Below are 26222 nucleotides of genomic sequence, written 5' to 3'. Positions count from 1 at the left end.
TGCTGCATCATGGGTCAGGACACTTAAATAGTCAACAGGGTGGCAAAAATATTGAGGGCTAGATGCCATTGTAGGGAGTATGGAGTAGAAAGTGGTCTAATAAAGAGAAAGCACATGAGGGGAGAGGGCCCTACTTGTGAGAGCTTACATTCTGAAGTGGAGGGGCAGACAGAAAGGGGTGACACAGATGGAGTAGACGAAACCATGTAAACAGAAGGCTAGGAAGAGAGTTGGCTGGGTTTGATAAAGAAGCGGGTCTCAAGAGGTGGCATATTTGTGTATCGTGAAGAGGATGGTGGAATGTTATGGTCGCAGATACGGTTTTGTACCCCGAAGCAGAGCAAACAGCATCACAAGGGGTACTTCTGATGGAAAATGACGGATCTCGCCACTAAACACCTGTGCACTGATTAGGTTAGCTGCAGAAGCTCCCTCCCGGGGCTATTCACAGTGCTGTATATTTAACAGACCCCAAGCTCAGATGTGAATGGGAGATGGATGGGTGATGACTTGTGCATGTGTGAAGCTTCAATTGAATATGGAAGGGGGACAATGTAGGGTTTGTAATGGGGCCTACACGGGTGATTTCAGGGCATTTTCTAAGATCTCATTAGATCGCTTAGAAAATGCCCCTACATTTCTCAGTGTAGGGGCCATAGCTATTGCCCGGCAATTACTGTCAAGCCTGCTGGATAAATCTACTTAATCACCGGTTAGGGCCAGTGTTATCACCGGAAAACACTGGCCCTGACAGATTGCTCAGCACACATCGCAGCCACATCACTGTGCATCGCGGTGTACTGAGCGATCGATCACTCAGCAAAATCTCCCCGTGTGTAGGCACCTTAAGAAAGGAGAGGAAGAGGAGCTGGACGGCACCATTGAAGATTGATTGGAGGCATTTGTCATGGAAGACCGTGAGTAGATGAGGGTCTTCGTAGCATCTGGGGCAAGAGAGGGTCTAATCTTGGAAACATTTTTGAGACAGAAACTGCAAGACTGATGACTGTACCAACTCAATTTACAAGAGTGGCGCAAGACTATAATTCCCATTTTTGTTTACATTACCCATGGAATGCAGCAAAGGCTCAGTATTCAGAACAGAGAATGTAATCACCTTCTAAAGGTGCCCACACATGCACCGATCCCGGCGTGCGTTGTGGGCTTAACTAGCACACATAGCATCGCATCGTATGCCTTGTGCATAACATGTGCATGCGATGCTATGCTAAAAAAAGCTAGTACAAAAAGTATGTGCAGCACACACTTTTTGTACTGTGCGATGAGGTGCCGCGGGAGCGCGCACCCCATCGTACAGCATCGCACCGCCGGGATCGGTGCGTGTGTGGGCACCTTTAGAATGATAGACTGCACAAACATATGGTAATGGGAGAGAAGTCCTACAATAGTTAAGTGTATATAGCCTTTGTATTTTGAACCCTATCACTAACTTACAATAAGACAACACCTTCAAGATTCCTCATTTCTGGACTAGATTTATGAAATGTACACACACACACACACACACACACACACACACACACACACACCACATACATATATCCTGCAGTCACAGCCTAAACGTTTTAAAACACAAGCCAACCAGTTTGTTTACATTTACAAACACCTATAATATGTATATGTACCCTACTATCAGGTTGCCAGATTAATCTTTCTGTACCTGATAACTAGGCGCATTACTGACAGCATGCACAAAGCTGTCAGCAGCGGGGAGAGAGAGTTATGTCACACACAGCCTCCCATGAGCGTTCACTACAGCGGCAGGAGGAGAGTGTGCGCTAGGCCTCAGTGCTGCTGTCACTCTGGTGAGTGCACGCTGCTCCCCTGTCACCGGGCTGCCATGGCTCGGGCACATTATAGTAGTGATGCCACTACCACCGGCTGCTGCTGCCTGCCGTACAAGGAGGGATGCCAGCCGGGGCTCGGTCACATAGTAACAGTGACACCATTAACCCCGGCTGCTGCCACTAGGCCACTCCTGGGATAAGTCCTCCTAGATCTGCGCGGCGGCCAAGACTTTCCCGGCACCCGTTGACTGCGCAGGGAGGACCCGGCCATGTCCCAAACTCCACGCAGCAGCTGGGACGGAAATGCGGACTGGGGCTGCTCCCCGACATGTCCTCCTCCTCCTCAGTTACCACAGTTAATGCAGCGCCCCCGGCTCCTCACTGCACAGGGGAGTGGAGGGGACATTGTGGGGTTAAAGAGCTGTTTACAAATGGTTTAAATCATTAACGAGAATCCTATCCGGCAATTCCAGGAAAAGGTAACGCAACCACCAAAGTGCCGCACTGCTGTCCTCATACACACACACACCCGCCTTGTGATGTGTACGTAGCAGGCTTAGAAACAAGCTGCTTGTGTATGTGTGATACGAGTGACTGGTAATTCTTCCTGCAGCATAACAAACATGAAGGCGACCAGCAGAGACAGAGGCTCCCATTATGCCGCCCGTGCCTCTCCCTTACCTCTCTGGATCCATGATGGCTCGTCCCCAGCCCCTCTCCTCCAGCCCTCCCGCTCGGCTGCGGCCACTAGCAGGAAGGGAGGATGGAAGTGTCAGCAGCAGCGGCGGCCGCGGTCTATGTACAGCCAGCTCCGGGCTCGGCAGCCTCCGCTGCTCCTCCTGTAACAAGGTTAAATCCACAGCCTGCTCTCCCCGGTGCTCTGTGTCCGGTGCTGCTTTCCAGAGCAGCAAGTTTGCGATCACGCTTTGCTTGGCTCCTTCTGTGTCTGTGATTCTGCAAGAGATTGATGGCACGGATCCAGCCAAGTCTTACACCAAACAAATAGCTTTCACATTTCTCTCTGGGCTTTTCTTAAAGGGGCAGGCTTACGGTTTTTTCCACATCATGTTTTTCTCTGTCATTTGATCTCCCACTGGCTGTCCCCACGTTCATGTGTTTTTGCATAGCTTGCATTGCATTTTTTTCAACATCAAATAAATCGAGATCATGCTTTATAACAAAAAAAAAATAATTATAATAAAAAATGTCAATTATTCATGTTATTTTTCACTCACCAGTGCTGCACTGACAATGTGCGTTGCTGTCAGATATCACTGCAATGCATTTATTTATTAACCGTTTCTTATAGAGCGCAGCATATTCCATTGCGCTTTACAAAAGGAGAAAGTGACACAACAAACAGGGTATTTACAGACAGTCAAAAGGTAGGAGGGCCCTGCTCGTAAGCTTACAATCTATAGGGGAATAGGCATTGATACATAAGGATAGATTCATTATTGCATCGATTCCACCAGAATGCAAGGATCCGTGATTGGTTCTATAATTTGATAAGCTTGCCTGAAGAGATGAGTTTTCAGGGAACGTTTATAGGTTTGGACACTGGGGGAGAGTCTTATTGTGCTTGGGATGGCATTCCACAGAGTGGGTGCAGCCCGAAGAAAGTCCTGCAGTCGGGAATGGGAGCGAGTAATGAGTGTGGATGAGAGACGCAGATCTCGGGAGGAGCGTAGAGGTTGGGTTGGAAGATACTTTTAGATAAGAGAAGATATGTATGTTGGTATAGTTTGGTTTATGGCTTTGTTTGTAAGTAAAATAATTTTGTATTGAATACGGTAGAATACAGGTAACCAATGAAGTGACTGACAGAGTGGCTTTGCAGACAATGGAAGCCGGCGACGGCGACTTTGGCCAATGTTTTTCAAATGGCAATGGTAATTAATGTTAAACCAGGCTGATTTAGCATTAATTAATACTGGCGCTTGAAAAACCTGGGTGTTGAAGTACATTTACCATGTGGTGAACATGATGACCAATTAATATTTACTTAAATCTAAGGAAATAAAGTATTTAATTTGACCTTGACCTGGCAATGAAGTTTACATCACAATGAAATCTATCTAAACACATAAAATATGTACTCAACACCAAACCAATAAATGCTTAGATGTATTATGTGAATTGTACTACAAAAATGACATGTGCATGAGCTAAGTCCGACGCAGTAGGGGGAATCCACTACATAACCATGAAATGTCTTAAGAACAGTCTGGTGAAGGCCAGTGACACTTCTAATTTTGCAGTCCATACCTTATTGTGCACAGCCTAGCATTACAGCAACACATTGCACATCATTTTGCTCCTGCCCAGTGATTTTTACAGGAGGTGGATGACTTTTCATAGCAGGACGCTATGGAAAGCCGTCCACCCCATCACTCATCTGCTGGTAATACCAGCAGTTGAGCAGTGGTGGCCAGCAATGATGCGGGAGCACACACCAGCTCTCATCGCTCATCATTGGCCTGTACACACCGGGAGGCTTTTGAGCTGAAAGCAGCTAAAACGAGAAATTGAGCTGCTTTCAACTCAAAATCACCCAGTGTGTATGGGCCTTTAGTATAATCAGCACTACACTGTATATATAATAATGCAAAAAAAAAGCATTTTACAGAGCGATACCCAGAAGTAATGTGTAGTTTTCTATGACTTGCATTTCTGAAATTTTATGAACATCTGTTTTTTTTAAAGGCCATGGCTTAATACATTTATGCTATAGGGCACACAGTTGGGGATTTCAAGGAAGAGTGATGTAAAATTTAACAGAATAGCCTGCAGTCTTTTTACTTGTTACCGTTAAGAGTTAACTGAACATCTGAGTGAGGGGGAGGAGTTTATGGTGACGAGTCAAATTGTATTTCTGTGGTTCCTCATGTGACTTCACAAAGGTCCAACCTTAAAGTCATGTCACTGTGCTGATCATGGTCACAAAGCAATGTCAATATTATTACTGATAATTTCCCTTTGTCTGACTTGCTAGTACATTATGGCAGGAGATTGTTTTATAAAGGTCTCTTTTTTTATGATTTCATTTAAGAATGGTGTACTCAGCATGTTTCCTGCTTTACTTCCAGTGTTTATAGTGCTAGATACATATGCCATCTATGACTGTATCCTCTGCCTCTGTAATCTTGAGCTTGCAAGGCTAAACAGGGTTATATAGATACCTTCATTATAGGAGAGTATGCTGTATATTTTTTTACTAGCCATGTGACTGTGGGACTACAGGGATTTTTTCTTAGTCACTCCCATTTTTATTGATTATAGCAATTTGTTCTATGAGCTCAGCAAGGAGGTGACAGTATTCAAGGCTTATGCATTAGAGGTGCTTCTGATGCTTTTTATCACAAGGAGTGTCTACGGGCATCATTTATCTGCTTGGTGATTCAGAATAATCTAGAGGAAGAGGAGGTTTAGTAATCTGAGCTACTGGCAAAACATTTACTGAGGCCGGAGAAAGTTTCACAAATTGATTCTGAAAAAAATAAGTTTCAATAACAAAGCAGATTTCAATAACTATTACTTGGCCCGGAGGCATCATTGCCATGGTAGTATACAGAATAGACAACGTGCTATACTGAGTTTGTATGACAAACATCAATAGATATATAGGAACAATTCAGCAATAACCCAAGCCAGTTCCAGTTATTCCTTCAGTTCCAACCAATTCCAGTGAATCCCTTCAGTTCCAGACGAATCCAGTAATTCCCTTGGTTCCAGACAATTCCAGTGAATCTTGTGAATGATATTGGTCAGTGTGTATGCATTATATTATTCTCCACAGTGATATAGTTAATTATATTGACGGCCGCGGGAATCTCTTTAGTGGACCACTGGAGCTTCATTCACATAGACTGTGAACTCTTGCCTTGGGGCTTATCTGTCCCACTCCAGAACTATCCACTAATCTGACCATGCCATTGGGATCCAAGATCTCATACTCCCTTGTGAGCGTCTACCATATATGCAGAGAAATTCAATCAAGCCTCCATGCTTCCACTTCTCTTCATCACCAGAGCCACATGCCAGGTCAGGTTAGACAAAACTCTTAGACGTGGCAGTTTGCCCTCACTTATTGGATCCAGCTGAAGAACAGGCTCTAGTGGCCAGCCCTGTACAACAACTGTCCAGTAGGCTGGATAATATTCAGACTACCCACCAAGCTCCCAGGGCTTCTCGTGTATCTCCGATGGCATTTCGATCACCTGTGCTAGAAAATTACAGGGATAAAGAGGGAGAGTTTGCATAAGATTTGTCTCCAATTAGCATGGGACTAAGCTCACAGATCCGTCTGAGATTACCACTACTTTTGCGCAATACTATTCAACTTTGTATAACTTGGTGATGGACTCCACAACGCCTCAGCCCTCCACTTCAGGTTTTTAGGATTTGTACCTCTGTGCTCTTGAATGTCTATGGTCCAAGGAAGAGATAGAGGCTGAGATTGACTGGCTTCCCTCTGAAAAAGCACCAAGCCTGAATAGGTATATTCATATGTTTTAAGAATAAGACCTTTAAGAATAAGTTAGCTTCTGTCCTAGCCCAGGTGTTCAATGATGCCTCAGAATGCGGCTCCTTCCCCATAGAGATGCTAGAGTCCCAGATTGTGGCTTTCCCCAAACCTGTGAAAAACCCAGCTCTCACAGCTAATTACCGCCCAATAGCCTTGCTTAACCCCTTGAGTGGTGGGTTTTGTTGGGGCAGGTTTGTCCTGCCCCAGCAAAACCCACCACAGAGCTGTGGGCCACTCTTCCTCTCCTGTCACTCCCCCTCATCTTCTCTCTGGCAATTGTATGCCGGAGCTCTTGGGCCCTGCCTCTGCCCCAACCGCCGCTCATAACAGGTGGCAGGCTCGGGATGTTCGGGGCAGCTCAGGAGGACTCGGGTGCCCGAAATCCTGAGCCGTGCCGAACATCCCAGAGCCTGCTGACTGCTTACTACAACTAATGGTGGCAGAGTCAGGGGAGCTCCGTCGTACGGAGAGGTGAGGGGGAGTGATGGGAGGGGAGAGCAGAGCTCAGAGCGGCCACTGGGGGAGGTGTCCGGACAGGTGATGCACCAGTGGTGCACAGCTGCAGGCACTACTGGCACACACCTTCATCTTAGTGGTATGCCCAGAAATTTTCCGGGACAGCCCACTTCGGCAGCGCAGCTGAGTCTGGAAAATGTCCGGGCATACCACTCAAGTGGTTAATACAGATGTCAAAATATATGCTAAGCTTCTTGTCTTGCCAACATATTAAACCCTCTGTTACATCCCTTATCCATCAAGGTCAGGTTGGATTTGTTCAAGGTCTACTATTACCCTATAACACCAGGTAAGTCATAGCCATAAGAGAATCCCTCACAGCCTCCCTCAAACCTATTCACTGGACACAGAAAAGGCATTTGATAGCCTCCATTGGGGATATCTACATTCTGTCCTTATAAAATTTAGAGTACTTTCCTTTATTATGGCTCTTTATTCAGACCCCTTTGAAAGAGTATTGATTAATGGGGTACTATCCCCATTATTTTCCATCACCAACTATACCCTCCAAAGGTGTCCCCTATCCCTTTTAATTTTTGTGTTAGCAATTGAACCGTTGGCCGAAACAATTAGATCTCACCTTCATATCAAAGGTACTTCCTACAAAAAAAAAACAATTATTTTTAAAGTACACAGGCACACATAATAATTATATGAATTATATAAGGACCTTTCAGTGCATGCAGCATTGCCTCCGCTCTCTGTCCCTCTCCTCTCTGCACTTCCACCTGCTGGCTCTTCCCCCTCCCACGTCACATGCATACTGCAATAGTGGGAAGAGTGGAAGAGATTGGCAAATTCTGTCTCACCGGACTGGAACCTTGTGCAACTGGCAGCAGGAATTCAGCATTGGTTGGCCGGCTGAGAGTGCCGAAGCCGGTACCCAAATGCCCCCCCTAGTCCAGTGCCTGAGTTGTTAGACCCCTATCCCCCCTAGTTAAGGCCCTGGCTACATAGGTGTGGGATCATTCTGTTTTACTAACAATTGTCATTGTGAGTCAGAGGAGACAGGTGTTCTGGCAGCTTCACACTTCTTAGAATTCTTCAGATGAATATGAACTCTAACGTAGCGGCTTTGTGGGATGTTTCTTTGTAGATAACGGGGGTTGGTGCCTGCTGATGTGGTGTGGGATTCTCTCAAGACCTAGATTTAAAAGATACCCTTATAAAATGTTTAGCAGCTCTAAAACTTTTTTCTAGGAAACAAAAAATTAACTAGAATGAGACTATATACCTCTAGACTTCGTTTGAGGCTCAGACTGTCTGGTTGAAACACTTATCTGACCGCAATATACCCAGCTTACTATTTAGATCCCATAAGCATTACCTGCATACTGATCTAAATATCTAAATGAGCTGGCAGCTGCTTGGCTTATCTAGTGCACTATGACTGGCCAACTGCTATAGTCATGGTAATGGTAGCGTGGCTACAACTATCTCTGCTATTGCAGACTTTTCCTATCTTTTTATACAGATTTGTATAAATCCGGTTGAACTTGTTCTACAACCGAACCACAAAATGTTCTAGTTTTAATTCGTATAATGAGACTGTTGATAGAAGATAGGGAATCTTTAGATGCATCTTTTACTACTGATGAAGTTGCAGCGGCACTTGGGTCCATTCCTGGGGTAAAGCTCTAAGAGTTGATGGCATACCCGCATGCAGGGACATTTGTCTCTATTTAATGATTTATTTAAACCAGGTGTTTTTCCCACCTCTATGTCTAAAGCTATTAATGTGGTGCTGCTGAAGTTGCCTGATTCTTACAGGCCGATATCCCTGATACCTGCAGATGTCAAAAGTTTAGCAAAATTGTGGCTATTCTTCTTACAATGTCATGTCAAGACCTCTATGTCTCAACCCAAGCAGAGCAGGTGGCTTTATATGCATCTGCATGCCTAGCATGGGAAGGAATCCTCTTCTTTTATTGTCTTGCTGGATGCAGCAAAAGCATTTGATTCTGTAGAGTAGCCCTTCTTGTGGGAAGTAATGCAATGCATGGGATTTGGGGTAAGATTCATACCTGCTTGCTGGGCGGAGAGTGCTCGGTTAATGCTGCTATGCCAAATGCACGCCCCCTGCACTCCCCTGCCCCTGTGAACGGCTGCGAATGCAGGGGGGAAATTGTTCACCGTCGAATAATTTTCCCCCTGCTGGCAGACCTGAGTGAGCCATAACTCCACAGAGGCCGTGGGGAGAAATAGGCTGCTGATGAAGACAGTGTCCCTCCTTCCCAATGGTGGAGGAGGGAGGGCCACCCATAAAATGCAGGTGGCATGCCCCCAAATGCCTGCAGTGTGTCAATTACCCTACAAGCAGCGAGAACAGGCTGGGCTTTGCTTGCTGCCTTTGAACGGATGGCTCCTGCATGCGCACTGTGCACATGCATGGTTGTTTGATTATCGCTTGGGCTGCGAATGAACCTGAATCTGGCACTTGGTCCTGTTTTTTATAAAATGGGTCCAACTTTTATATCAGCCAAAAGTTAGGATGATCTGTAAAAAGGGTTTGTGTCTCCCTTCTTTCCCTTGACCTGGGGCACTAAACACGGTTCCCCTTTATCCCCAACTCTATTCGCTCTAACAATGGAGCCATTGGCCTGCATTCTCAGTACACATTCTGATACTGTGGGGCTTTAGCTTGGTTTCAGGACCAATACGGTTACCATATATGCTGTGACCTTCTTGTTTTTCTAAGGGACTATAGCATTGTAAGTGTTATGCAGGAATAAGGTGGCCTCACCACCAACTGGAATAAGTCCTCCATAATGACTTTAAAGAGCTCGCTCCTCTCCTACTATTCCAGTGCTATCCCTGCCATAATGTTGGGTTAACCAATTCAAATATCGTGTCTAATAATTCTTTTGACTATATTTCCATGAACTTAGAACCATTATTTACTCCATGATAAAATTAGAACTTGGCACAAGCTTCCACTTACAGTTTTGGACAGGGCGAATCTTGTAAAAATGATTGTACAACTTAAAATTCCATATATTCTACACCAGGCACCAATATACTGTATGTTCCGGCTTCTTTTTTAAGAAAGCTTAGTAGTCTGCTATCTTCATTAATATGGGGTAATGAAAGACCTAGGATCAAATTGGACATATTTCTATCAAATTTCAAGGTAAAATAAATAAATGTGTTACTTTTAATTGCACAACCTCTCCCCAAATTGTCAAAGGACTAAAGTTCTTCTGCATTCTGCTGGCAACCTACCAGTCTTAAATATTTAAGTATCATTATTAATAGTGACTTGTCTCTGCTTTTTGCTGATAATTTCCGCCCTCTGCTTCACAAACTCTCTGATACGCCAAGCTCACATAACTCAGCTATCCCTAAACCCCTGATCCAAAGACTGATTATAAATCATATGCAGGTGGTCAAACTAACTGTTACATAAGAGCTCTGGAATGCAAAAAAAGATTTCAAGCCAAATTCACAATGGTCAGCACTTGGACAGGAGCTTTGCAGTCACACACTGATGAAATGTGCAGATTCCAAGCTGTTTATTAAGGGGCCTGATTCAGTTCTGATCGCTGATCTGCAGTTGAGTAGATAGCCGTCCCCCCAGAGTGAAAACCCACCCCTGAGAGATTTATGAAAATTTCACAAAACGGTATACGGTTGCACATCCATGCGCAATTCACTCGCCATTGAATAATTTTCTCAGTCTGTGCAAATGTGAGTAAAGGTGGGTACACACTAGTAGATATACTTTATCTGCAGATCAATCGATCTACAATGGTGTGTACTACTAGAACAGCACAAACAGGCTCTAACCAGAGTAAAAAGAGAAGTGGGAAGCCCGAAGTATAATAGCCCGCTGTAAGTGGCCAAAAAGGACTCGGTGGGTCCTTCAATAACAGGGAACAGACAAAGAAAGGAAGTATATGGTTATTACGTCTTTGCTAAATACTTCAATTAGTTATTTGGTTTGGCTTCATTTATTGGAGAAACTGTGTCTGCATCACCACAATGGACCTTATTCTGGTCCATTCACGATGTTTTTGCTTGGTGCATGCCTCCACGGTGACCATGCAGGCGGGCTGGACCATTAGCATATGGGAACGGTCAGCATTTCATGGGCGTTCCCATGAGAACTCTGGGTGTTCTCATGCTAATGGAGCCTTTACAGACACATGGGGGGCGGACAGCTGATATCACCAGATGTCAGCTGCCCGCCCACTTCCCCCCTAGCGTGCACGCATATGTAAGGTTGCTCAGAGCAATCAGAAACAAAAAGTCGGCAAGTATGAAATGTATGTAAATGTAATACAATGAAACATATATTATAGCATCATTCCTGTTATTTAATAGCCATACCTATATATTGGTACATCTGTCTGTGTGTACATCATTATTTAAAATAACCCAGTAAGTTCTCCTACTGCAGACATCCATTTCTCTTCACTTTGGAGATTTCCACCATTCATTTTTCACCACTCAGTCCTTTAGGGCTTTTCATAGTCCACTTAATCATCTCTTTGGCACTAAATGACTCAAAAGAGTAAGGGAAACATGAGAACATAGAAGAGTAGTGCAACACCTTCCAGAAAAAAAACAAATAGAATTTATTTCTCCATAGTAGTCACATTTAAAGCAAGCATGTAATATGAAATTAATAAAACCACTGTGCTGGTCCTTATTAGGGTCCGGGATTCTTCCCCAAGTCCTGAATAGCAGAGCACTGAAAAGGTTACCAGACATCCACAGTCCACTATAAGGTCAGCGTCTTTTAAAGTCCCTAAGGTCCACCAATGGTACATGGGTCCAAATGTCACCTGGCTTAACTTTACAGATACTTGTGTCCGTCCTATGAAGCCTCCTTGTATGCTTGTCGGAATAAAGGGCCGCAGCCATAGTTGAATACATTTCAAATAATTTTCCATGAAAATTTGTATCCATTGTATTTAAACATGCAATGTGCAAAATTGTTCTGGAGAACCTTACAATTATATAATCCTCATCTTCTTACATTAACTGAATTTAATTGCAATATACACTTTTTACATTAAAATCTAAATGATAAAGCCTATTCACTGAGGTGTATTCAATGCAGCCCCCGTGCCGACCGCTCATCCTATTCAATGTTCTGGGGGAATCCTCACTGTCAGAGGACAGCGAGGGTTCCCCAAACAGCGAGTCTCGTGGCTAATGCAGGGAGCCCGCTGCATTTAGCTGTGAGTCTCGCTGTTTTAGCGGCCACATGCGCCATTTCCCCCTCGCTTGAAAAACCTAGCAAGGCGGAAGCAGCATGTGCAGGGGGTTAGTTGAATACTGACCCTGCTCGCTGTCACAGCTTGTAGAAAGCATTGAATATACCCCAATAAGTGAAGATGCAAAGAATTGCATCTAACATGACAAAATAAGATATATTCTGTTGTGCTGAGGTTAAAATTCATAAAAATAGACACATCTACGAGGACAAACAAATCCTGGGACAATCTGAAAGATCTGAGACTGTACCTAGAAATTAGACAGTTGACAACTATGTATGAACGGGTGTGGTATGGGACTCCGACAGTCGGGATCCCGACAGTCATTATCCCGACGTCGGGATCCTGACAGTCATTATCCCGACGTCGGGATCCCGACTGCCCGGAGTCAGACAGCATGGCGAGCGCAAAAAAGCCCCTTGCGGGCTCGCTGCGCTCGCCACGCTGCGGGCACGGTGGCTCGCTACCCGAGCCACCTATTCTATTCTCCCTCTATGGGGGTCGTGGACCCCCACGAGGGAAAATAGCGGGTGTCCGTCAGGCACCCGGCTGTCGGCATTTTGACAGTTGGGATCCCGACGTCGGGTAAATGACTGTCGGGATCCCGACTGTCGGGAACCCGTCCGGCACCCGTATGAACTTGTACGTCTGTAAAATTCATATAATGGAGAGCAAACCACTTTCACCAGGCATAGAGAGCTACTTTATCTTTATTTATGTCACATAATAATTTACTTCATCACAAGCAGAACACTTAACAGCTTAATTACCAAGTCTATCACCAGGCGCAAATATTACAGAAATACACCGTATGAATAGTGCAGTTGTTTATCCTGCAGATGAAGGTGCATATGAAAGAGTTCTATTTAGTGCTGAGACTGGCTCAAATTAAACATGAAATATTTTCAGTAAAGTTTTCATCTTTCTCTGGACTTAGTATTTAAACTAAGGCTTTCAACCTATGGACAGTGTGCATCTCAATCATTTTACCTTGTTGATATTTCATCACTGTATACATGATGAATGTCAACATGATCAACATCAACATTATACCCAACACATTTAGTCTGAAGGCTAGACCTATGTTTTAGGATTATTTTCTCCCAAAGTGAAACAAAGCAAATTATAATGCACCACGAGGTTCATTTATAATCAGTGACATCTACAGCCATGACAAAAAGTTTTGAAAATGACACAAATATAGATTTTCGCAAAATCTGCCACCTCAGTTTTTATGATGGCAATTTACATATACTTCAAAATGCCATGAAGAGTGATCAGATGAATTGCAATTAATTGCAAAATCCCGCTTTGCTATGACAATGAACTTAATCCCACAAACATCATTTCCACTGCATTTCAGCCCTGCCACAAAAGAACCTTCTGACATCACGTCAGTGATTCTCTCATTAACACAGGTGAGAGAGTTGATGAGGACAAGGATGGATATCACTGTATCATGCTGATTGAACTAGAATAACAAACTGGAAGTTTAAAATAATTGAAATAATTGTTCTTCCTCTGTTAACCATGTTTACCTTCAAAGAAAGACATTATTAATGCTTTGCGCAAAAAGGGCTTCACAGGCAAGGATGTTGCTGCTAGTAAGATTGCACCCCAATCAACCATTTATCGCATCACCAAGAACTTCAAGGAGAGAGGTTTAGTAGTTGTGAAGAAGGCTTCAGGTGCCCAAGAACATCAAGCAAGTATTGATCAGCTGCGGGATCAGGCACCACCAGTGCAGAGCTTGCTTGGAAATGCTAGCAAGCAGGTGTCAGTGTGTCTGCATGCACATTGAGGCGAAGATTTTTGGAGGATGGTCTGGTGTCCAGAAGGGCAGCAAAGAAGCCGATTCTCTCCAGGAAAAACATCAGAGACAGATTGATATTCTGCAAAAGATACAGGTATTGAACTGCTGAGGACTGGGGCAAAATAATTTTCTCTGATGAATCACCTTTCAGATTGTTTGGTGCATCAGGAAAAATGCTTGTGTGGAAAATGCAAGGCTTGCGCTACCATCAGTTCTGTGTCATGCCAACAATAAAGCATCCTGAGACCATTTATATGTGGGGTGGCTTCTCAGCTAAGGGAGTGGGTTTCTTTTGAATAAGAACCCAGCCATAAATAAAGTATGGTACCAAAACTTCCTCCAAGTGAAACTTCTCCGAACTATCCAAGAACAGTTTGGTGATGAACAATGCCTTTTGCAGCATGATATAGCACCTTGCCATAAGGCAAAAGTGATAACCAAGTGGCTATGGGAACAAATCATTGACATTTTGGGTACATTGTCAGGAAACTCCCCAGACCTTAATCCCATTGTGAACTATGATCAATTTTTAAGAGGTGGGTGGTCAGACAGAAACACACAAAATCTGACAAAATCTGCATTGATTATGCAAAAATGTATAACCATTAGTCAGTATGTAGCACAGAAGTTCATTGAAAAGATAACAGGCATATTGCAGAGGTCTTGAAAAAGAACGGTTAACACTGTAAATGTTGAAACCCCAGTATACCATGGTAACATCTGACAAAAATGTCTAAAAACACTGAAGCAGCATACTTTGGGAAATCCAATACTTGTGTCATTCTCAATACTTTTGGCAATCGCTGCACAGATCCACACATCTTTATATCTTGCAGGGCTGGTGGTGTTTTCAAATCCATCTAGTCAAATATATGTGCGTTTCGTTTGGTGAGTTAGTGGATGTAACCTAAAAGGAAAAGGGTGGAAACAGCACAAACAGTGATATTGAAGTCTATTTGATGACCTTTCCCATTATCTAAATAAATGTGTTTTTTTTTCATAATATACATAAAATTAATTATTTTCCAAAAATAACCAACTCAAATATACCTAACTCCCACATATGGTGTTGTTTGCCTCATAAATGCATTACAATGCCAACTATTCCACAACAAATATTCTGGTGCCAAGAGGTGTTACTAGAACATGTGGGCTCTATAGCAAAATTTTAAAGGGCTCCGACAGGTACTTTATGGCACACAGATGTAGGGAGTATTCAGTGTGTCATACATGAGAAGGGCAAGGGAGGAATGAGTATCATACACACAAGGATGGGGGGGGGGGGTACAGATTATCATAAATGTACAATGGTAAGGGGTAAAGTATGTCAGTCATACACTATGGCCAGGGTAGGGGGATAAAAGCATCACACACAATAGATTAGAGATGTACACAGCACCCTGTGCACTTATCTTGTGCTCCAATCCATCTCAGGATGAGCTTCAGTGTGACAGATGGAGCCTCACAAAAACAGGTACAAGCCCCCTTCACTCTCTTCATCACCAGAGCAGCCTCCTCTGTTGGGTTGGATCCCAGTCGAAAGTGAGGTTGGGGCAGCAGGGGACGGTGTCCTGAGCAGATATGGAGCTGTGCAGCCAGTAATAAGTGTGAGGCTTGGGCATGATGAGTCTTTAGAGGGCACCCTGTTGAACTGTAACTGGGAATTAGAGACCAAGCTCTGCCCCCCATGGGGTGGATGCTGACTGACTTATATTTGCAAACGGGAAAAATAATTTTGATGGTCGGCATCCATCGAAATTCTCTCTAGGCAGTACTTGCGATAATTTGCAATTCCATTGCCTAAAAATGTGCAGAAGCATATGCACCCTCTAAGGCAGGGGTGGGGAACCTTTTTTGAGCCAAGGGCCATTTGCATGGGGAAAAAATGCTCCAGCGGCTGCCGCTGAATAGGACTGACAGTCTCCAGCTGCTGATGATTACCAACCTCTCGCGAGAATTCCCCTGTACTTAACCCCCGGCAAAGCCGTCGGGCGAGTGGGCGGGCCACTCAGACCAGCTATGGGGGGCCGCATACGGCCTGAGGTTCCCCACCCCTGCTCTAAGGTGAAAGGGTGTGGCGATGACTGTAATATTTCCCTGTCTCTCTGTGTGTGACTGTATGTAAGTTTATGGCTGTATCCAAGTATGTATGAATAGGTGTGTGACTGTAAATATGTATGTATGTATGTACATATTTGTATAAGTTTTTGTATATACTGTAAATGTGTGTCTGTGACTATTTTGGTATGTGTATGACTGTACGTATTTGTGTATGTGTATACGTGTGTGACTGTATATATGTGTAACTGTATGTATGAATGTGAAACATAAACATAGAATTTGACGGCAGATAAGAACCACTTGGCCCATCTAGTCTGCCCCTTTTTTTAAACATGTTACCTCAAACCATATTTGATCCTTATTTTTTTGGGTACTTGTTTCCTAGAACGGCCACAATCGTGAGTGATCGTGGCTCTTAATTAAGGGACACGATCCTCACGATGTGGCCGATTTTTGACACTTTTTTGACTTTGATTGACAGAAATCGGGTCAATCGGTCGGTCGCGACCAATTAAAATCGGCCGCGATGCGACCGACCGATTGACCCGATTTTTCCATAGACTTCAATGTTAAAAAATCTTTTAACATTGAAATCGGGAGGATCTTGTCGGTCTTGTGCCATTATAATGGCACAAGATGAGATGGACTTGATTAAGTCCATCTCACATAGGGAAAAATGATAAAAAAGGTGAAATGGGCCAATATGACCCATTTCACATTTTTTATGTGCCCGCCATGACCCCACGATAGACGTCAACCCGAAGCGTGGCGAGCGCAGCGAGCCCGCGAGGGGCGGCGGTGCGCGTCCTACGACCTTTTCATTCCCCTACTATCCACTAGGGCGTGGAGTGAGAATAGAATAGTGTGGCGAGCCACCGAGCCCGAAGCGTGGCGAGCGCAGCGAGCCCCGCGAGGGGACGCGTATACCGGTGAAGTTATACGCGTCCCCTCGCGGGGCTCGCTGCGCTCGCCACGCTTCGGGCTCGGTGGCTCGCTGCGCTCGCCACACTATTCTATTCTCACTCCACGCCCTAGTGGATAGTAGGGGAATGAAAAGGTCGGAGGACGCGCACCGCCGCCCCTCGCGGGCTCGCTGCGCTCGCCACGCTTCGGGTTGACGTCTATCGTGGGGTCTAGCCCACTTAGTAACATTTGGGGGGGCAATTAAAAATAATCTGGTGAAAAAAATAAAAAAATCGGGTGAAAAATCGGTCGGTCGGATCGGTCGCATCGTATGCGACCAAATCGCACGCGATGCGATCGATCAGATTTTTTATCTTACGACCACAACGATCTAAATCGTTGTGGCCGTGCTAGGAAACAAGTACCTTTTTTTGTAAGGATATCAATATGCTTATCCCAAGCATGTTTAAATTGTACTACTGTATTTGCGTCTACCACCTCTGTTGGGAGGCTATTCCACTTATCTACTACTCTTTCTGTGAAAAAATTCTTCCTCGCATTTCCCCTGAATCTTCCTCCCTTTAGTTTCAGTGCATGTCAGGGGCTGGCTGGCAACTTTCAGCCTGGGGGGCAACACAAGCAAGTGGCCCACCGCCACCGCTTCACTACCCTACCCTCTCCCTTCTAGTATGCAGCAAGGATTAAACAATCATTCCCCACACACACACCAGAAACGGGGACAGTGCGCGCCGAAGCCGAGTTGCAAAATTTTACATGTAATGCCCATTACATATAATGCCACACACTGTAATGCCCATAACACATAGTCAACACCATAATGCTCATTAAACATAATGCCACACACCGTAATGCCCATTAAACATAATGCCACACACCATAATGCCCATTACACATGCCATACCGTTATACCCATTACACATTATGCCACACACCATAATGCTCATTACACATAATGCCACACACCATAATGCCCATTACACATAAAGCCAACACCATAATGCGCATTAAACATAATGCCACACCGTAATGCCAATTAAACATAATGCTACACACCGTAATGCCCATTACACATAATGCCAACAATGTAATGCCCAATAAACATAATGCCACACACTGTAATGCCCATTACACATAATGCCAGACACCGTAATGCCCACTACACATAATGCCACATACCGTAATGCCCAATAAACATAATAATGCCTATTACATATTATACCATATAACTGCTGCTTACCTACATGCTCACTGTCAGAGGTATATTGCTCGATGCCAGGGGTAACATGCTTCTTGCTAGGGGTTACATACTCATTGCTAGGGTAATTTACATGCTTGTTGCTATGGAGTGCTACTTTCTCATTGCTGGAGGAAGGGGTATGTAGCACTCCAAAGGGAGGGGGGGGGGGGCCTTGTTGCCAGGGGGATCAATATATTTTTTGGCATGGGGGAGCGAGGGTACATACAGGAGGGAAAATAGTTACATTTGCAGAAGAGGAACTGGCTGGGATAACGGAAAAGTGGTATTACACAATGCAATAACTCTAACTGAAGGGGAACTATAATCTATTGTTCCTTAAACAGCACGCCAGCGCTATCCGAATTCGCACTTCCGGGTAGCGCTGGCTGCACTGACAGACACTCAGGGCCGGTGCAAGGTTCTTGGCGCCCTAGGCAAAGCTAAATCATAGCACCCCTGCTCCTTCCAAACACTCTCTGCCCAATCCCTCACATAGACATAAATGGTTTCCAGTAATTAGGTCCAGTGTCTAGGTGGACAGACAGAAGGCCGACATATGAAAAAAGACAACATGCATTAGGTTGACATAGTCAAAGGGTCAACACAATCAAAAGGTCAACATGGAAATAGGTTGACATAACTTTTCATGATTTTTTTTCTAAAAAAAGACTTCATACTTTACCATCCCAGTGGGCATACAGTAAAGGTGCCCATACACGGTGCGATAGGGCAGTGCGATGAGATGCATGCTCCTGTGCACATCCCATCGGCCAGCACAGAAAGTCTGTGCAGCCCGCGCTTTAAAGGTGCCCATTCACGCACGGATTTCCTGGTACTTTTTGTGCTAAATCGCATCGCAGTGCATACGTTGTGCGTGCGATGCGATCAAAAGACAGTACAAAAAGTAAGTGCAGCACATACTTTTTGTACTGTACGATGAGATGCCGCATCTCATAGCACACCGCACCTGGAAAATCGGTGCGTGTATGGGCACCTTTAGTACTAGATTGCATCGTATCTAGTACAAAAAGCACGGTGCTGTTGCACATTGTATGATTTTTGTACTACTTTGTTCATCGCACCGTGTATGGGCACCTTTAGATTATAATATTGTGTCAAGGGCACACTAGATGGTGTCCATGTTGACTTATGTTGACATAGGCAAAAAAAAAGTAAAACTTATTCCATGTCAACATTTTCCATGCCGACCTTTTGACCATGTCAACCTTCTGTCCGTCGACCATTAATGGTTGGTCTAGTGACTGCCAACCTACAGACTGTGGACCATTCATGCCATAACCCATGTAAATGCCCACTCCTGCCCTGTAGGCCTACACATGGCAAACTGTGAATGTGCTGCATTGGCAATGCGCATGCAGATGTTCCATGGCTGATTTGGGAATGTATATCTTCTGCTGCTGTGGCCAGGCAGCATAGTCATAGACCAGCTGTTACTTTTAAGGTTTTCCATAATTGCATATACTCAGCTAATTTGGACACAGTTGGGTGTCTGCAATGGCTCCTGTGGCCGTATTTTTACATTCCTGACCGGCAGCTTCACTTATTAATGTTAGCAGCTCCACGGCCTAGTTTGGGGTTTGGTTAATGCAACCCTGGGGGGACATAGGGTTAGGCTGTGGTAATGGGAAGGTTTAAGGTTATGCTGTGGGGAGTTAGGTTTAGGCACATACAATGGGGGGGTTAGGTGGTGGGGTGCGGGGGTTAGGCACTAGTCGGTAGGGTTAGGAACAAGCTGTTTGGGGGTTAAGTTAGGCAATGAGGGTTAGGCACTAGGGGTTAGGTTATGTCCTGTGCAGGGGGGGTTAGGGCTAGGCTGCAAGCTGTGAGGGTGAGGTGTAGGCGGTGGGGTGCTGGGCTAGGCACTAGTGGGTAGGGCTAGGGTCAAACTGCAGGGGTGGTTAGGGTTGGAGTTAGGTTGCATGATGCAGAGGATTTAGGCATCATGGTGCGGGGGTTATGGTTAGGCAGTAGCTGGTAAGCTTAGGGTCTGAGTTAAGCTTTAGAAAGAAGGGTTAGGGGGGTAGAGGAGCAGGTTAGGCTGTCATTGGAGCCCCTGTCAGGATGCAGGGACGGTATTATGACCTCTGGCATCCTGATCATTGGAATGCTGTATGTGTCTGAGCATACACTATGCAGAAATTAAGAAAAATAATTATAGTAAAAAAAAAAACTGACACAAGATATATTATTAACACATACTCCTGTGGCACTACAAGTACCAGCACAGTATGGTGGGACTTCACACACACACACACACACACACACACACACACACACACACACACACACACACACACACGACACCTAGACACCCCCCAGACATTTAGACCTCAACCTTCTCACAGCTCACCTCACTATTTCAGCTTCAGGGACAGCACTGCAGCTACATTGGGCAGAGCAGGTCAGGAGAAGGCAGTTGGGATGGGTTGCACATGCCATGGATCTGTCAGGCCAGCCTCAACTTTGAGCCCTGGCCACTGGGGTCTCTGACTGTTCCCTGCTGCAATCTGAAGATCCTCACATGATGATCATCATGCAGCTCCCCAGCTCAGACCAGCTCCATGTCTTCCCTGGCTGTGTGGTGACCACACTAGTCACTGGTGGTGAGCAGTGGTGACTGTAGACAGAGGGCTGTTAAATCACATGGCCACCGAAGGATGTCTTCTCTTTTTCAGTGACATCCTTCATTCTTGTGAAAAGCGATCGCAACAGCGCCCCCTAGTGGCCAGCACTCATAAGCAGCTGCTTAAATGTAGCTCTGACCCTGCAGACACTAGAGGTATGGCAATACCTCTAGTGTCTGTCTCCTCCAAGGCGGCGGCCATTTTGTGAGGGGCCGTCGCCTTACAGAAGGCTGTCTGCGCTGCGGCTGGACGCAGAGGAGGCGGCGGCTACGGCAAGATTCACACAGACGGCCCAGCACCAGCCAGAAGATACCGGCCCAGGGGGCATGTGGCACCCTGCCCCCCTGCCCAGCCCGCCCCTGGTGCATGTCCTCGTGTTCTGTTGCTCCTCTTCCTGTGAAGAATGTCTCCCACCTGTACCTTGTTAAAGCCCTTGATATATTTGAAAGTTTCTATCATGTCCCCCCTTTCCCTTCTCTGCTCTAAAGTATACATATTAAGATCTTTTAGTCTTTCCTGGTACGTTTTGTGATGTAGGGCATGCACCATTTTAGTTGCTCTTCTTTGTACAGTCTCTAATGTATTTATATCCTTCTGGAGATATGGCCTCCAGAACTGAACACAATACTCTAGGGGCCTTATTTTGGTTCATTCTTTCTGACAAAATCCTTCTTAGATGGGCAAAACCATGTGCACTGCAGGTGGGGCAGGTGTTACTTGTGCAGATATAATTAGATTTGGGTGGGGTTTTACTTCAAAGTGAGATCTATATTGCAGTGTAAAAATAAAGCAGTCAGTATTTTACCTGCACAGAAACAAAATTACTCACCCAAATCTAATTCTCTCTGCACATGTTACATCTGCCCCCCTGCAGTGCACATGGTTTTGTCCATCTAAGAAGGATTTTGTCAGAAAGAATGAACCAAAATAAGGCCCTAGGTGAGGTCGTACCAATGACCTATACAGTGGCATTATTACTTCTTTCTTTCTACTGCTGATACCTTTCCCTATGCAACCAAGCATCTGACTTGCCTTCTTCATTGCTTTGTTACATTGCCTACCTGCTTTTAAGTCCCCTGAAATAGTGACACCTAGATCCCTCTCTTCCTCAGTAGTTTCCATTATAGTGCCATTTATACTATATTGAGTCTTTGGATTTCTGAGACCCAAGTGCATGATTTTGCATTTTTTGGCATTAAACTGTAGTTGCCATTCTCTTGACCATTTCTCTAATCTGCCTAGATCCTCAATCATTTGTTTTACCCCTCCTGGTGTGTCTACCCTGTTGCATACCTTTGTGTCATCTGCAAAAAGGCACATTTTACCCTCAATTCCATTTGCAATATCACCAATAAAGATATTAAAAAGCACCGGTCCAAGTACAGATCCCTGGGGTACTCCACTTGTAACCTTTCCCTCCTTTGACTGTACTCCGTTTACTACAACTCTCTGTTTTCTGTCCTGCAACCACGCTCTTATCCATTTAACTATCTTTGAATCCAATCCCAAGCTTTCAAGTTTATTTAACAGTCTGCAATGTGGGACAGTGTCAAAAGCTTTACTAAAGTCTAGATAAGCTATATCTACAGCCCCACCTTGATCTATTACTTTAGTCACCCAGTCAAAAAAGTCAATAAGATTTGTTTGACATGATTACTATGCGTAAATTACGCCTAAAAGAACATTTCCAACATCACCAGGATAGCACTCTTAAAGACCCCCTGCACAACTTAATGAGTATGACCTCCAAATCTAAGTTCGATCCACCTTCTACTAATGCCTCTATTAAAGTATTTGGTCGACTGCTTGATGAGTCGGTATCTAAGTTTATTTCGGCTCCGGGTAAGGTATCAAAAAACCTTACCAGAGATGAAGCCACTGCTCTACAACAATTGAGCAACTATGACGACATTGTAATTCGACACGCCGACAAAGGCGGGGCCATTGTCGTCCAAGGAATTTCCAAATACCGAGCAGAAATATATCGACAACTGGATGAGGTTGAGGTATATCAGAGGTTACCAAGAGATCCTACCAAGGTCTATCAGAAGGAACTCATGGGTGTTTCATCTAGTGCAGTTACAGCGGGTCACATATCATCTAAAGTCTGTCAACATCTATACTCAGAATTTCCTGTAATACCTGTGTTATACACACTTCCCAAATTACACAAGAACAGTGAGAATCCACCCGGGCGTCCTATCATTGCTGCCCGTGCCTCTTTATTCCAGCCCGTGGCACAATTACTAGACACAGCCACTATTATTGCTTAAAAAAAATCGTTTTTGAAGGACACTACAAGTTGTCTTAAACTCTTGATTGATGTTGATGTGGTTCCTCCGGATACTATTATGTGCTGCCTAGATGTGGTGAGCTTATATACTTCTATTCCACACGATGGGGGGCTTGATGCCATGAGAGAGTTTTTGCTGCAACATCTTGAACAGGTACAATTCAACCTTGAATTATTTCTAACACTCCTAGGGTTGACACTATCCCGCAACTATTTCCTCTTCGATGGAAAGTACTTCCTGCAGCGGCGAGGGTGCGCCATGGGGTCGACGGTCGCACCCTCGTACGCTAATGTGTATATGTTTGAACAAGAAGAGGAAATGTTTTTGAATTGCCCCGAGGTCAATGCACATCTATTACTCTACACCCGCTATATAGATGATGTTTTTATCTTATGGACGGGGGGTGTAGAGGCCTTTGAACAGCTGATGCATGATGTGAATGCCAGGGATTCCACCATCAAATATACGTATAGCCATAGTTCCAATCTGGCCCATTTTTTAGACGTAGAAATAAGAATTAACGATGGAGTGATATCCACAGATGCATTCTTCAAGGATGTTGGCCGCAATACTTTCCTCATGTCCTCCAGTCACCATCCTAAGGCCTTAAAGAAGGGTTGCCACTTTCGCAGATGATGCGGGTGGCTAGACTGGTTAGTGATACATCTGTATTACCAGAGCGCCTTGACGTTTTGATAACCAAATTTGCTCTAAGGGGTTATGACCAGGGAATGCTTGAGGCCTAAAAAAATCAGGTGCTCAGCATGCCCAGGTCCAGATTACTTGAGCCAACTGTACGAAATACATCGGCCATACTCCCCTGGACTAGCAAATTTTCGGTTGCCAGTCCTGTTATCAGGTATGCCTCTAAATCTCTCTGGCCTATAATAAAAATGGACCAAGATTTCCCAGGTTTTAAGTCTACTCGCCCACTAGCAGCATTCAAACGTGGCTCTAACATCAGAGATAGGCTAGTTAAATCAGATATCACTGGAATGGGCCTTCCTGTAGCACCTACCACTTATTTTAAAGCCTCAGGATGCTACAGTTGCTCTATTTGTACAATTTGTAGATATATTACTCCCTGCAAGACTTTCCAACATCCGCATAACAACAAATCCTTTGGCATCAGATCTGTACTTACCTGTAGGTCATCCTTTGTAGTCTAATCGTCTGCCCGTGCGGACTATATTATGTAGGCCAGACAACCCGCACTTTTAGAGAGCGTATGGCTCTCCACCGGTCGGCTATTGACCTCACCTTGGGTGGGAGGGATATAGACCAACCGGTGGCACGCCATTTCAAACTCAAGGGCCACAAACTTTCTGATCTCAGGTATTTCATGATAGATCAGGTGAAAGAATCTCTGCGTGGCGGTAATAGAGCCAAACGCTTATTAAATCTGGAGTCTAGATGGATATTTAGACTCAACACCATTTCACCCTTTGGTCTGAATGACAAGATTAATTGGAACGCGCTGATTTGATTATGATGATTTCTTCCTATTGATGCCTTGTATGTAATATAGTGTTATGTGTTGTATGTAATTTTCACTTTATGTAGTTTGTGTATGTATTGTTATCTATTGTAATGCATGTGCCATCTCTCTTCTAGTGTCCGTCCTCCATAAGTGCAGCCCCCTTTTCTGGAGCTACGGGCGCCATGACGGATGTATTGTCAGCCTGAAACGCAAGCCCCGGTGTTGCTAAGGCAATGGGTTTTGCGTACAGCAGGAAGTAGGTCATTTGACCACTTCCGGATGCAGCACAGAGACGGGACCGCCCGGAGGCCGGACACGCTGAGGGGAGATGGATAAGAGATGGTGAGTAAACACATGTCATTTGCTGTAGCTTTTCTAGTGTGTCCTGACGACGGGGGTTACACCCCGAAAGCTTGATGTAATACACTTATTTTTTGCAACGTTGAAAATTGCCTCTGGAGTGCCGTTTCTTGTGGGGAGCTATATATATATATATATATATATATATATAAAAGTGGAATTTTAGAAGTGGGGGTATGGAAATTTAAACACCCCCCCCCCCCCCGGGACCCTCACTCACCTACCCCCCCCCCCCTCCCCGGACCCTCACCTTCCTATCCCTCCTAGGACCCTCACTTCCCTATCCCTCCCAAGACCACATGGCATCTTACCTGACCCCCACTTCCCCCAGCCATACAGCAGCAGATCACCTGCTGTGAATGCAGTTCCTCAGCAGCTGGGCTGAGGCTATGGACTGTAGTGTGGATCTGTGGTGGGTGCAGCTGCTTCTATTTTACAGATTGGGGGCCAGACAGCGCTGCACTCGCCACCAGCAGCAGTCCTCCCTCAGGCCAGAACCCCAGATTAGCCCTCACTCTCAGCCTTCAAGCCACCAACTCCCTGGGTCTGGCGCACACTGTTGCTTCACCCTCCGGGTCCAGTGACCACTGCAGCTTCCTTGCCCCGCGGGTCCAGCATCTGCTCCAGCCTCCATCTCCTGAGTCCGGCGGCCACTGACTGCAGCTTCCACTGCAGCTTTTCATTGGCTGGCGGCTGTGAGACGTGATTGGCTAATGCCAGTATTAAAAAAAAAATCCACCTTCTTTTGATTGGCAGCCAGTCCGTGAGAGCCAGGATTGGCTGTCAGCCAGTGTCGACTTCTTCAAACTGCAGGGGGGACCAGATACGGTCTTCCTGACTCCCGTCACAGCGTTTTGCTGCCACCAATGGAGAGGTGTCCCTAGAGGGACAGCTCTCCTAACAATACTGCTGCTGTTGCAGTGCTAGGATAAAATATGGGATCCCAGCACTGGTACATTCTAGAAACAGGCAAAAATGAAGTGGCGGCGGGAAGTGGCGGTATGTCATATCACCGTATACCGCCCCACTCAATAACTGAAAGAAAGACCCTGCACCAGCTCAGACATATATATTATCAGATCCTCTTCTCCCTGATTTATATGTTCTGATGAAAAAAATGTACTCCCCCAATATTATAAATGGTAGGTTCTACCCACTACTGCAATATAGATCTAAAACCCCCAACTAAGAAAAATAAGGTGGGTGCACTCGGGATCAATCTTAGATCATAAAATTGTATTTTTATAATGAATGCAAGTTACATTTTATGATCTAATGTGATCCTCAGTGTACCCACAAGAAAAATATTTTTTTTTTGTGTTGGGTGTTTTATG

General features: G+C 44.9%; 1 protein-coding gene and 1 long non-coding RNA gene across 16 annotated transcripts in view; both read right to left on the bottom strand.

Moving 5' to 3' along the window:
* NCOR2 (nuclear receptor corepressor 2) overlaps window positions 1-2826 on the bottom strand; it is a 351963-nt gene extending 349137 nt beyond the window's left edge. For 8 of the 15 annotated variants that reach the window (XM_083150751.1, XM_083150838.1, XM_083150761.1 and 5 more), the window contains exon 1: window positions 2490-2825. The gene's annotated coding sequence lies outside the window, so the exon portion shown is untranslated. Of the gene's footprint in view, window positions 1-2489 lie in introns of all 15 variants that reach the window. The other 7 variants (XM_083150819.1, XM_083150847.1, XM_083150856.1 and 4 more) reach the window with 2 other exon arrangements.
* Window positions 2827-7650: 4824 nt separating this feature from the next.
* LOC146030713 (uncharacterized) lies at window positions 7651-20835 on the bottom strand. The gene is made up of 3 exons (XR_014456209.1): window positions 20481-20835; window positions 11182-11348; window positions 7651-7996 (listed from the first exon to the last, which is right to left on the bottom strand). It is a non-coding gene; the product is annotated as an uncharacterized LOC146030713 (long non-coding RNA).
* Window positions 20836-26222: the final 5387 nt, after the last annotated feature.

The sequence above is a fragment of the Crinia signifera genome, chromosome 1 (assembly GCF_055691185.1).
Source record: "Crinia signifera chromosome 1, ASM5569118v1, whole genome shotgun sequence".
Classification (NCBI taxonomy): domain Eukaryota; kingdom Metazoa; phylum Chordata; class Amphibia; order Anura; family Myobatrachidae; genus Crinia; species Crinia signifera.
Note: the sequence above shows the minus strand (reverse complement) of the source record. Positions and strands in the feature narration are given on the sequence as shown.